Source organism: Rutidosis leptorrhynchoides, chromosome 3, assembly GCF_046630445.1.
Source record: "Rutidosis leptorrhynchoides isolate AG116_Rl617_1_P2 chromosome 3, CSIRO_AGI_Rlap_v1, whole genome shotgun sequence".
Taxonomy (NCBI): Eukaryota; Viridiplantae; Streptophyta; class Magnoliopsida; order Asterales; family Asteraceae; genus Rutidosis; species Rutidosis leptorrhynchoides.
This window is the reverse complement of record NC_092335.1, coordinates 213,192,981-213,207,139: the sequence shown is the minus strand read 5'-3', so window position 1 is coordinate 213,207,139 and position 14,159 is coordinate 213,192,981. Positions and strand designations below refer to the sequence as shown.

Here is a 14,159-nt window from a genome sequence, read left to right as displayed (position 1 = left end):
CAGAGTACTCCCCGAGTATCCGAGTGGGGAAATATTCAACCGTGTTGTAAACATATCAAGTTGTCCATTTTGTTGACATATCCAATTTTTTCTTTCTTTTGGCTCAAGTTTAGAGTAGATAATGTATTAATTGGAACTCTTCGCTTGTTAAGCCTTTGTAATTTCCTCTTCTAGCATCTTGCTAGAGAGTTTTTCTTATATGTAATCAATTTCACCGTTCAAAAAAAAAAGTTAAATAAAAAAATTGATAATAATTATTATTGCCTTTCTTCATATAATGAAACGTGAGAATTTACACAGTTGAGAATAAATTCAGCAACTTTTTCCCAGGTTGGCCAATTTGACCATATCTTTTTTAGTTTTCTACCCTTTAATACAACTTTAACCATTAACCCTGAAGATATAAAATGCAACCCGCATCAACTACAGTTTTTAACTAATAGGGCCAAAAATGCCACTGCTAGTCTCAAGCAAACAAAAACTTGTAACAGCTATAACAAGTTCCACAAAAGTTCGTTATCCAAAAAGTTAAAAAAAAAAAAAATAATAAACATAAAAAAAAAAAGTTCCACACAAGTTAAAGATATCATTTACTCACCTTACTTGCCAGTAGAGTTGTGCCAGCAAGACCAACAACAGAGGCCCATGTAACTGCATGAGGAACAGTAATACGTCCCGAAGGTAATGGTCTTCTCCTTGTTCTATTCATCATTGTCTCATTCTTAACCTCAAATACCTAGTACCAGTGGCGGAGCCACATAGGCTTGATTGGGGTCATCTGACACCATCGATTTTTTTCTTGTGAGCTAGTAGTATAGTATCTTTTAGGTAGAAAGTTGAGTGTTTAGCATATTTGACCCCATCCAGAAATAGATAAAGACCCCACAGTCAGTAAAAATAATATTTAATACAATGTTTTTTAACCGATTGGAGATTGATTTGGTCAGCCGACTACATCAAATATTCAAATGTACAGCCCAATTAATATACGGCCCATTTTAAACTTTTAATTTAATAATCTAACTTATTGTTAGGAAAGGATATTGACAAATTAGAGTTTTACACTTTCATAGTTGTATTCAAAGTTATAACCCTATTAAGTTGGCTCGAAATATGTTATCGAAGCATAGGTGCAAAGTTGCAAACAACCATCAATCCCCATTGAAGTTTTCAATTGCGATTAAAGAAAATGTTTCATGACGAGGTGTTGGAGGTGTTTGACGATTTTATCAAAGAAGCTTGAGCGTTTTGTGTTCTGGGTGATGGTGGTTTTCTTGTTGTCTTATGATGAATATGAATCTTAATCTTCTGATTACTGGTTAGATTGGATTTCATTTTTTATGTTGAGTTTTTGTTTCATTTTTTATGCCTTTAATGTTTGTGTTACGAGCTTTGTGTAGGTGCGGTTTAGTTGTGCTCGGGTTTCTCGGTTTGTAAGTTTTAAATTGGTTTAATTTTTGATGAGCTTTCTTTCGTTTATACAAGTTTATCTGTTTTTTCGCTGAAAAAAAATTATCAAATTATTTATTACGTAGTTATTCTTTTCAGCTTTCTAAAATTTTAGGATTTATTACGTAGTTATTAAGTTTTGGACTAAATACATTTCGATGTTATTTTGTGACACCAACCAATTATAATCCTGGCTCCGCCACTGCCTAGTACAAATATGATAAAATTATAATGAATCATTCAATTCAAAGAAAGTAGAAACTGAATAACCAGATTATGTTTGAAAAGTAAGTGTTTATATTTCAAGAGATGTAAAGTTCTGTGAAAACATATATCTCTCTTCAAGCTTGATTATGTTTAGAAAATACAATTTAACGAAGGGGATATAAATCATTTAAATTTCTTTGATGCTGTTTATTTTGAAAATGAAAATGAGACTTCTATTTCAGATAAAATGATTTTATAAGTCCAGATAATGCGGGGAGAGACAATCCTGAGATAATGCAGTGAAGCTTGACATGAAGGAGCTCTTATTGACCGAGGACATGACTTCTGATAGGAATGTGTGGAGGAGTAGAATTAGAATAATTGACTAGGTTCTACATATGGTTTTTTTTTATTCTATATATTCATATTATATTTCTTGCCTACTCGCTTGTGTGCCCTTCATATGTCTTTTTTTTTTTTTTTTTTTTTTCTTCGTGGGACTTTACGTATATATAATATATCTATACTTATTGTAGCTTTTTCACATGCTTTATTGCTCTATATGGTTACATGTTTTTTTTTTTGGAGAAAGGGGACGGTACCCCGGAAAATTTTATACCATCAAAAAACGAAAAGTACATGGGGGGATGATTTTTAGTGAACCATCCGAAACACTATTACACTTTCTACCAAACTAGAAAGCATAGAAAATAAAACATTCACCATAATTCATCCCTATACCAACTATATGGTTACATGTTTGTATTACATTATATAGCATTTAATTTATACGTACTTACATATCACATGTTTTTATGCTAACAAAGTTTACTTATTTGTCTATGCCTACATAGTATACCATCTATTTTATACTGCATACTTTACCTACATGCTTCTTACCAACATGTTTACGTATACTTATTGTACTTACATGACTTGTTATACTTACTTATTTGACACTCACATTTTTTACTTATATGGTATATTACAATTTTTTTTATCAATTTTTTTTTTTTTTCATGGTTCTTTCTGGTCGGAGGTCCCTAGGAAGCAGCCTCTCTGCTCTACAGAATAGGGAGGGACGACTTCCTCTACCTGGGGACCGATAGGTATCCTAGGTGGAGGAATGACTTCCCTTTTACTTTAGGGTAGAGGAAAGGACTGTTTACATCTAACCTCCCCCATACTCCACTTCAGTGGAATTGGGTATTGTTGTTGTTGTTGTGGATGGCAAACATGCTTCATTAGAAGAGTTGCATTAGTCACCCGGTGTTAGTGTACCTGCAACTTCCAATGGTGAAAACACTGATAGAATTATCGTCTCTGAGGGCACTTCTGATGCAGATATACATCAAAAGTAAGATCAAGTAGAAATACTATGTTACCATCAAAATTAAATAATTTTGTTCTAGATGGTAAAGTCCAATATAATTTTGATAAACACTTGAACTATTCAAAACTTGGATATGAAAAGTATTGTTTTGTTTCAAGTTTAAAGGGACATGAACCAAATTGAAGCTATGAATGAAGAAATAAAAGCTTTAAATATAAATGGTAATTGGATTTTACTTGATTATTGTTTTGTTGGCGCACTTACTCCTGTACGCACACACGAGTGTAAATCAAAGTATATACTGTGTGCACGACGGTATACATGGAGGTTGACACTGGCATGCCTTAAGTATAATTACAATTAATATCAAATTTATTTACGCTAAATATAGACATGTTCATTAACGATCTTACGCGCTTGAACATTACAATTATTATACTTGGCAACAAAGTCGTTCAACACGCAATAAGACTTGATGTGAGAATTTTTGTTAATATATGTAGATGGCAATGTGGCTTATAATTGTCATATGCTATATAGTGCATTAATGAAATACTCTAACTATAAGTTTCATGGTCGCGCACAGCCCATGTCACCTGTTTCTCAAGTCCATGGTGGCGCACAACCCATGGCACTTGTTGCTCAAGTCCATGGTTGCGCACAGCCCATGTCACCTATTTCTCAAGTCCACGGTCGCGCACAGCCCATGGAACCTATTTGTCAAGTCCACGGTCGCGCACAGCCCATGGAACCTATTTCTCAAGTCCATGGTCGCGCACAGCCCATGGCACCTATTTCTCAAGTCCATGGTCGCACGCAGCCCATGGTACCGGTTTCTTAAGTGTATGATCATGTAACGCCCCATGGTCTCTCTTCGTTATAGTTCTGCACGACACATGTTACTATATCATACCGAACTGGGGGGAGTGATAATATATAATGATGTATCTCATACATGAGTGTCACATATATAATTACCATTCAGTGCTAACGAAGACAAAACGCGTTTGATGACACACATGTTTGCACCTCTCGTTCACGCGCATCACGCACTGTCTGTATAAGGGCAAATGAAGTGATGATACTCACCGATGCATATGAACGTGTGCCTCATGCGCGTGCATCACACGTGACTCAATGACGAACTATGACGACATCCCGGCACTATGATGGAACTTATTAGCGAGCTTCGAAAATAATAGACGCATCACCAGAAGGTCCATCCACGCGCATCAAAGGTAACCTAATGAAGAATCAGCACAACATCCGAGAATAATGGCGAAACCTCAAGCAAGCTTCAACCACCGCACGAAAGTAGCAATAGCGCGCATCAAAGGTAACCTAATGAAGAATCAGCACAACATCCGAGAATAATGGCGAAACCTCAAGCAAGCTTCAACCACCGCACGAAAGTAGCAATAGCGCGCCATGAAAGAATCGTGCAATGACCAGAGTGTAGCGACCCGACCAAATCGTCATTGACGGCGCCGTCTACTTAGGTCCCGTTACGTGGTCATAAGTCTTTAAAACAACGTTTGACCAAAAGATATGTCGCATTCATTTCAAATGTAAAGGTTGTTCAAGTTTACAAGAATAGTTCCACCACAAGTTACGATACAAAGTTTTAAGTACAAATGAAACTTATACGACACAATTTAAAAGTATCCAAAAGACGCTCCATGTATGCATATATACTCTACATCCAATGCAAGTATCAAAATAATGAGCGGAAGCATGTATCATGTATCGTTCAAGGACCTGAGAAAAACATAGAAATCTGTCAACGAAAACGTTGGTGAAATCATAGGTTTAAGTAAGTAAGTACAAGTGAACCACAAGATTTGCATCAATGAAATAATAGTAATACATTCCAAAAGTTTGTTTCACGAGCACCCAATTATCAATGCTTAACAATTCCTTCCATTGAACCCCATCACTTAGTGCTAGAACATACACTGTTTCTCGAAAATATATTTCATTCGTAAACGGTAGCGAACCGTTTGAATGAGGGTTTGTCAAACCCATATGGATCCATACAACATAAGTTCTCGCTTACACCCGGCAAGTGTAACTAATGATAATCGAATTGAGGATTTTGTTCTAAACTCGTATGTAGAATGTTTGTTTTCCTGTACTTGTGTTCACTTAGTAAAGAAATGTTTATGTTTTCTCATCCCAAATGTAAGTTCAAAAAGAGTAAAAGTGGGACTATGATCTCACCTTGAGTGCACGAGTAGTAAAGTACTTCGACAAGTAAACGTGTGCAATGAACAATGCTAGTCTTGACCTAAACAAATAGGTCGTATCAATAACGGTAAACACGATAGGTCAAAGATGTTCAATTAGTCCTATGGCTCGTTACGACTCGATCATTTAGCATGTGAAATCAAATTGTCAAGTTTCATGCAAGATACAAGTATATAAACAAGTTAGGAAGGTTGCATAATCATTTGGTTAAGTTTGACAAAAAGTCAAACCTCGGTCGGTCAAAGTCAACGAAAAAGTCAACACGTTCGGGTCGTGTCCCGAACTATTTTTCTGAGGTTTTTAATCATGTATGAGCATGTTAGGACAAGTTACATGTGAATCGGAGGTGCGTAGCATAGCAAACATTATTCAAAAATTGACCAAGTTGGACAGACCAAAATGGCGCGCCGCGCGGGTATATGGCGCGCCGCGCCATTACCTGTGCAGAGAATTCTGGCAGTTTTTAAGTTTTACGCACGAACCTAACTTCAAACAATCACCATTTATGATCCGCAAACAATCAAGACAAGTATCTTATACCGTTGGGAAGGTAATTTGACGAGGAAAACAACTAAACACATTTCATCAATCAATCTACCTATTACAACAACCAAAACCGCATCTAATGCTTAACATTAACCGCATACAAGTTCATAAATGCAATTCAATGATTCGGGCAACCAATTTACATGAATAATATGCCGTTTCGAAGGTAATCAAGCATACAATCCAACTAAACACTTACCAATAATAATCCATGGCATTCAATGCATCAAAAGTCCATTTCAAGTTCATCAAACCCTAACCCAATTTCACCAAAATCAATAATCAAGTTCATGAAGTTTTCTAAGGCAACCTACACATCAAATTGAAGCTAGTGATGCTATTAACACAATTAAAACATCAACTTTTAACATCTAACAACATATGATCATCCAAAATTCAAGAACAACACACCAAAATTCAAGTTCATGCTAGTTACACTAAAACAACGAGATCGAGCATATAAATCATATATTCATGTTAGACTTGAGCCATAGACACTAATTAACACTTTTATAAGTTAAAAACATCAAGAACACAAAATCTAGTGATTTTAGAAAGTTACCCAAATGAGATGAAGTTGGTACCAAAATGAAGAGGATGAAGAGAGGATCACAAATATGTAGTTTATTTTGTTGTAAGCCTCCTAGATCGAATTTAGATGATGATTGAATGAATTTGGTTTTGGGTGTGTGTTCTTGCTAGAGAGAAAGAGAGAGAGATGGAGATGAAAATGAATGGGTGAAAGGGGTTTGACCCTTTGACCTAGTCAAGGGTTTGATCCCTTGTCAAGTTTAGTCCCTCAACTTTCGTTCGGGTGCGGGAATTACCTAAACGAGATAATTTAAAACGCGTATCAACGGGAGATGTTATAAACATATAACGGACTTTATATTAGTATAACGGAAAAGTAAATGGAAAAAGGCGGGATGTTACATTACCTACTCCTTAAAAGAAATTTCGTCCCGAAATTTAAGTAGGCGTAGTAGTCGTTGTTTCTTCCTCGAGATCTTGCGTTTCCGAATTCACGAATAGATGAGGATACTTCCTTTGCATTTGATCTTGTCTTTCCCAAGTAAACTCGGGTCCTCTTTTGGCATTCCAAAGAACCTTGACAATCGGGATTCGGCTTTGTTTCAATGTCTTGACGGAGGTGTCCACAATTTCAACCGGTTCCTCCACAAAATGAAGTTTGTCATCAATAGTAAGTTCTTCGAGAGGGATGACGATATCGGGTTCGGCAAGACACTTTTTCAAGTTAGATACATGGAAGGTAGGATGAACGGAGTTCAATTGAGGCGGAAGATCTAAACGATAAGCAACGGTTCCAATACGCTCCAAGATTTCGAAAGGACCAATATACCGCGGATTTAGCTTCCCGCGTTTCCCAAAACGGATTACACCCTTCCAAGGTGCGACTTTTAACATTACTCGGTCACCGACTTGAAATTCAAGATCGTTGCGTCGTTTGTCGGTATAGCTCTTTTGACGACTTCGGGCCGTCCTAAGCCTATCTCGGATTTGAACGATTTTCTCGGTGGTTTCGTGAATGAGTTCGGGTCCGGTGATTTGCACGTCGCCTACCTCGGCCCAACAAAGAGGTGAACGACATTTGCGGCCATATAGCGCTTCAAAAGGTGCGGCTTTAATACTCGCGTGATAACTATTGTTGTAAGAGAACTCGGCGAGAGGTAAGTGCTTGTCCCAAGCTTTTCCGAAATCAACCACGCAAGCTCGTAACATGTCCTCTAAGGTTTGAATTGTACGTTCGCTTTGTCCATCGGTTTGAGGATGATATGCGGTGCTCATGTCTAAACGCGTTCCCAACGCTTCTTGCAATGTACGCCAAAATCTAGAAACGAAACGGCCATCTCGGTCGGAGATAATCGATAATGGTACACCGTGTCGGGCTACGATCTCCTTAATGTAAAGTTGTGCAAGTTTCTCCATTTTGTCCGTTTCTTTTATGGCAAGGAAGTGTGCGGATTTGGTGAGACGGTCAACAATAACCCAAATAGTATCATAACCGCCCGTCGTTTTTGGTAGCTTGGTGATAAAATCCATCGTTATCCTTTCCCACTTCCATTGCGGGATCTCGGGTTGTTGAAGTAGTCCGGACGGTCTTTGGTGTTCGGCTTTGACTTTGGAACATGTCAAACACTTGGAAACATAAGTAGCTACGTCCCTTTTGATGTTCGGCCACCAATATAGTTGTTTAAGGTCGTGGTACATCTTATTGGCACCGGGGTGAATCGAGTATCGTGACTTATGGGCTTCATCTAAAATAAGGCTTCGTAGATCCCCATAACTAGGCACCCAAATTCTTCCGGCGAAATATCGGAGTCCGGTTTCTTTAACTTCGAATCGAGAGGTGAGGACGTTCAAGTGTTCGAGAGAGATGTTTTCATCCTTGAGAGCCTCATCTTGGGCTACCCGAATTTGGCTATTAAGGTTGGTGTGAATGGTGATGTTTAAAGCTCGGACACGGAGGGGCACCGCTCTTTCTTTTCGACTTAAGGCATCGGCTACTACATTTGCCTTCCCGGGATGGTAACGAAGCTCGCAATCGTAATCGTTTAAGGTTTCAATCCACCTTCGTTGTCTCATGTTTAGTTGCTTTTGATCGAAAATGTGTTGAAGGCTTTTGTGATCGGTGAAGATAGTACTCTTGGTTCCATAAAGATAGTGTCTCCACATTTTAAGTGCAAAGACAACGGCTCCGAGTTCGAGATCATGTGTCGTATAGTTTCGTTCATGAATTTTGAGTTGTCGAGAAGCATAAGCAATGACTTTCGTTCGTTGCATCAATACACACCCAAAACCATGTTTTGAGGCATCGCAATATACAACAAAGTCATCATTGCCTTCTGGAAGTGACAAGATAGGAGCGGTGGTTAGCTTCGTTTTCAAGATTTGGAATGCGGATTCATGTTCGGTCGCCCAAATGAATTTCTTTCCCTTGTGAGTCAATGCGGTTAGAGGACGTGCAACCAAAGAGAAATTTTCGATGAATCTACGATAGTACCCGGCGAGACCCAAAAATTGACGAATGTGAGTAGGAGTGGTAGGAGTCTCCCATTTGCTAATGGCTTCGATTTTCGTTGGATCGACTTTAATACCTTGGTCACTTACAACATGACCAAGGAATTGAACTTCCTTTAACCAAAATTCACACTTGGAGAATTTGGCATAGAGTTGTTCTTGTCTTAAAAGTTCAAGCACAAGTCGGAGATGTTGTTCGTGCTCTTCTTCATTTTTAGAATAGATCAATATGTCATAGATGAACACAATAACGAATTTATCGAGATACGGTTTGCACACGCGGTTCATAAGATCCATGAACACCGCCGGTGCGTTAGTGAGACCAAATGGCATGACAAGGAATTCATAACTACCATAACGAGTTCGGAAAGCGGTTTTGGAGACATCTTCCCCCTTAACCCTCAATTGATGATAACCCGAGCGGAGATCGATTTTCGAATATACACAAGACCCTTGTAGTTGATCAAAGAGGTCATCGATGCGAGGAAGAGGATATCGGTTCTTAACCGTCAATTTATTTAGTTCACGATAATCAATGCACATTCGTAGGGATCCGTCTTTCTTTTTAACAAACAAAATCGGAGCGCCCCAAGGTGAATGGCTAGGTTGGATAAAACCACGATCAAGTAGTTCTTGGATTTGACTTTGCAATTCTTGCATTTCAGATGGAGCGAGTCTATATGGTGCACGTGCTACGGGTGCGGCTCCCGAAATAAGATCGATTTGGAATTCAACCGGTCGATGAGGCGGAAGACCCGGCAATTCGTCGGGAAATACATCGGAATAGTCACTAACAATTGGCACATCATCGATGTGCTTCTCATCGGACTCGACTTTCTTAACGTGAGCAAGGATCGTAAAACAACCCTTACGGAGTAGTTTTCTAACTTTAATACACGAAACGAGGTTGAGTCCGGTGCAACTCTTATCGCCATAGACGATCAAAGGTTCACCATTCTCGATAGGAATTCGGATTGCGTTAAGATCACAAAGAATGTGAGATTTCGTTTTGACTAACCAATTCATACCGATTATTACATCAAAGCTTCCTAGTTCCATGGGTATCAAATCAATTTCAAATTCCTTACCCAAAATGTTTATCGTACACCCCCGGTAATATGTGTCGGCACTTAATAGTTTCCCGTTAGCCACTTCAATGGTATAAGTGGTATCTAATGGAAGAGGTGGAGTGCTAAAAGAATGAGTCAAAGTCTTGGATACAAAGCATTTATCGGCACCCGAATCGAATAAACAGGAGACATAAGAATTGTTGAGAAGAAACGTACCCGTGACTAGTTCAGTGTCATCCCGGGCTTCCTCGGTGTTGATGTTGAAAGCTCGGCCGCGCGTGTTGGGGTTATCTTTCTTCTTTGGGCATGCATTTCTAAAATGACCTGTTTGACCACATTCGTAACAAGTGCCCGTCTTTGGTGCATTGGGCCACTTTCGAGCAACGGGAGTGGCACTTTTACAATCGTTGGCCTTATGACCAACTCCTTGGCACCGGTGGCAAATTAACTTGCCACATTCACCAAAGTGATGTTTGTTGCATTTGTTGCAAAGAGGTAGGTTCCCGGCATAACCCCTCTTGCCGTCGGAGGTGTAAGGCTTCTTAGCAAAGTTGTTGTTGCTTGATTGGGAGGGTTCCCACTTTCTTTTGTTGCCGCCCGATTTATCCTCGGCCTTAGGTGCCGGAACTACGATTTCGTCAACCGTTTCAATTAGTTGGCGAGCCATGTTCATAGCGGCTTGATGAGTAGTGGGTTTGGATGACATCACCCCTTGTTTGATGCTTTTTGGAAGACCGAGCATGTAGAGCTCAATCCTTTGAGATTCGGGGTTAACAAGATTAGGACACATCAAGGATAGTTCGGCGAAGCGTTGATTATAAGCTTTAAGATCGTTTCCGACCGCTTTCAAAGCTCTTAGTTCTTCCTCAAGCTTTCGGGTTTCTTCGCGCGGAAAATATTCAACAATCATCTTTTCCTTTAGATCGGCCCAAGAGAGGGCATGAGCTTCATCGGTACCTACCGATTGAACATAGGTGTTCCACCATGTTAGAGCAATTCCGGAGAAAGTGTGAGTGGAGTATTTGACCTTGTCTTGGTCCCGACAACCGCTTATGCTAAAGACGGCTTCTGTTTGCTCAAACCATCGGGTGAGCACGACCGGTCCCCCGGTTCCATCAAAAGTGTGAGGTTTGCACCCCATGAAAGCTTTATAGGAGCATCCCTCGTTTGAGTTTCCGGCTCCATTGTTGTTGTTGTTGTTGTTGTTGTTGTTGTTGTTGTTGGGGTTGTTATTATTATTGTTGTTGGATGAGTGACCGGCCATGGCCGCATCTACGGCGGTAGCTATCATCCGTTCGAGAGCTTGTTCGGGAGTTTCATTGCGGCGTATGCGACGAGGAGCGATTGTTCCTTCAAGACACAAGAATATCATTGATTAGTATTCTCAATAATACTAACCGTGATATAGAATAAAGATAAAGAGAAGTTTTTCCTCGACTCGCCTTAAATTCTTTATGTCATAATGTCGGAACGTTCATATGAGTCACCGTAATATAATCCCGGAAATTATATTACCCTGATTCATATGTGCATTCGACATCATTTCATATAGTCAAGGTGGCGCGTCAATCAAATTAAACAACGTGAGATTAAGATGAACTAAGAGTAGATATGAGTAGAAGCGTTCGAGTATAAATGCACAAGTAGTCAAGTAATTCCTACTTCAAGTCTATATGCCGGTTGTAGTCTAGACTCACCAATGTACCCTATGACTCGGGGTTGACACTAATGAACTCTAAATCCCTACAACCAACGCTCTGATACCATCTGTAGCGACCCGACCAAATCGTCATTGACGGCGCCGTCTACTTAGGTCCCGTTACGTGGTCATAAGTCTTTAAAACAACGTTTGACCAAAAGATATGTCGCATTCATTTCAAATGTAAAGGTTGTTCAAGTTTACAAGAATAGTTCCACCACAAGTTACGATACAAAGTTTTAAGTACAAATGAAACTTATACGACACAATTTAAAAGTATCCAAAAGACGCTCCATGTATGCATATATACTCTACATCCAATGCAAGTATCAAAATAATGAGCGGAAGCATGTATCATGTATCGTTCAAGGACCTGAGAAAAACATAGAAATCTGTCAACGAAAACGTTGGTGAAATCATAGGTTTAAGTAAGTAAGTACAAGTGAACCACAAGATTTGCATCAATGAAATAATAGTAATACATTCCAAAAGTTTGTTTCACGAGCACCCAATTATCAATGCTTAACAATTCCTTCCATTGAACCCCATCACTTAGTGCTAGAACATACACTGTTTCTCGAAAATATATTTCATTCGTAAACGGTAGCGAACCGTTTGAATGAGGGTTTGTCAAACCCATATGGATCCATACAACATAAGTTCTCGCTTACACCCGGCAAGTGTAACTAATGATAATCGAATTGAGGATTTTGTTCTAAACTCGTATGTAGAATGTTTGTTTTCCTGTACTTGTGTTCACTTAGTAAAGAAATGTTTATGTTTTCTCATCCCAAATGTAAGTTCAAAAAGAGTAAAAGTGGGACTATGATCTCACCTTGAGTGCACGAGTAGTAAAGTACTTCGACAAGTAAACGTGTGCAATGAACAATGCTAGTCTTGACCTAAACAAATAGGTCGTATCAATAACGGTAAACACGATATGTCAAAGATGTTCAATTAGTCCTATGGCTCGTTACGACTCGATCATTTAGCATGTGAAATCAAATTGTCAAGTTTCATGCAAGATACAAGTATATAAACAAGTTAGGAAGGTTGCATAATCATTTGGTTAAGTTTGACAAAAAGTCAAACCTCGGTCGGTCAAAGTCAACGAAAAAGTCAACACGTTCGGGTCGTGTCCCGAACTATTTTTCTGAGGTTTTTAATCATGTATGAGCATGTTAGGACAAGTTACATGTGAATCGGAGGTGCGTAGCATAGCAAACATTATTCAAAAATTGACCAAGTTGGACAGACCAAAATGGCGCGTCGCGCGGGTATATGGCGCGCCGCGCCATTACCTGTGCAGAGAATTCTGGCAGTTTTTAAGTTTTACGCACGAACCTAACTTCAAACAATCACCATTTATGATCCGCAAACAATCAAGACAAGTATCTTATACCGTTGGGAAGGTAATTTGACGAGGAAAACAACTAAACACATTTCATCAATCAATCTACCTATTACAACAACCAAAACCGCATCTAATGCTTAACATTAACCGCATACAAGTTCATAAATGCAATTCAATGATTCGGGCAACCAATTTACATGAATAATATGCCGTTTCGAAGGTAATCAAGCATACAATCCAACTAAACACTTACCAATAATAATCCATGGCATTCAATGCATCAAAAGTCCATTTCAAGTTCATCAAACCCTAACCCAATTTCACCAAAATCAATAATCAAGTTCATGAAGTTTTCTAAGGCAACCTACACATCAAATTGAAGCTAGTGATGCTAGTAACACAATTAAAACATCAACTTTTAACATCTAACAACATATGATCATCCAAAATTCAAGAACAACACACCAAAATTCAAGTTCATGCTAGTTACACTAAAACAACGAGATCGAGCATATAAATCATATATTCATGTTAGACTTGAGCCATAGACACTAATTAACACTTTTATAAGTTAAAAACATCAAGAACACAAAATCTAGTGATTTTAGAAAGTTACCCAAATGAGATGAAGTTGGTACCAAAATGAAGAGGATGAAGAGAGGATCACAAATATGTAGTTTATTTTGTTGTAAGCCTCCTAGATCGAATTTAGATGATGATTGAATGAATTTGGTTTTGGGTGTGTGTTCTTGCTAGAGAGAAAGAGAGAGAGATGGAGATGAAAATGAATGGGTGAAAGGGGTTTGACCCTTTGACCTAGTCAAGGGTTTGATCCCTTGTCAAGTTTAGTCCCTCAACTTTCGTTCGGGTGCGGGAATTACCTAAACGAGATAATTTAAAACGCGTATCAACGGGAGATGTTATAAACATATAACGGACTTTATATTAGTATAACGGAAAAGTAAATGGAAAAAGGCGGGATGTTACACAGAGCACGTCACAGCAAGACTGCACGAAGATGAAGACTACGTCACCACAAGACTGCACGAAGATGAAGATGAAGACTACGCCACCATAAGACTTAGTAAAGACTGCACGCCGTCGAGTAAGGGTCCACAAAATCTTCGGCAACATCTGCACAAATAACACACCTGTACGAGTACATGCACCTGTGTGTACCACGCATGCGTGTGTCTCCTCCGTCCTTAGCATAGT

The 14,159-nt window shown here is 39.0% G+C and overlaps 1 protein-coding gene across 1 annotated transcript in view; it reads right to left on the bottom strand.

Moving 5' to 3' along the window:
- Positions 1-14,159, bottom strand: part of LOC139900808 (protoheme IX farnesyltransferase, mitochondrial-like) — a 38,730-nt gene that overhangs the window by 6,577 nt on the left and 17,994 nt on the right. The window lies entirely within an intron of this gene.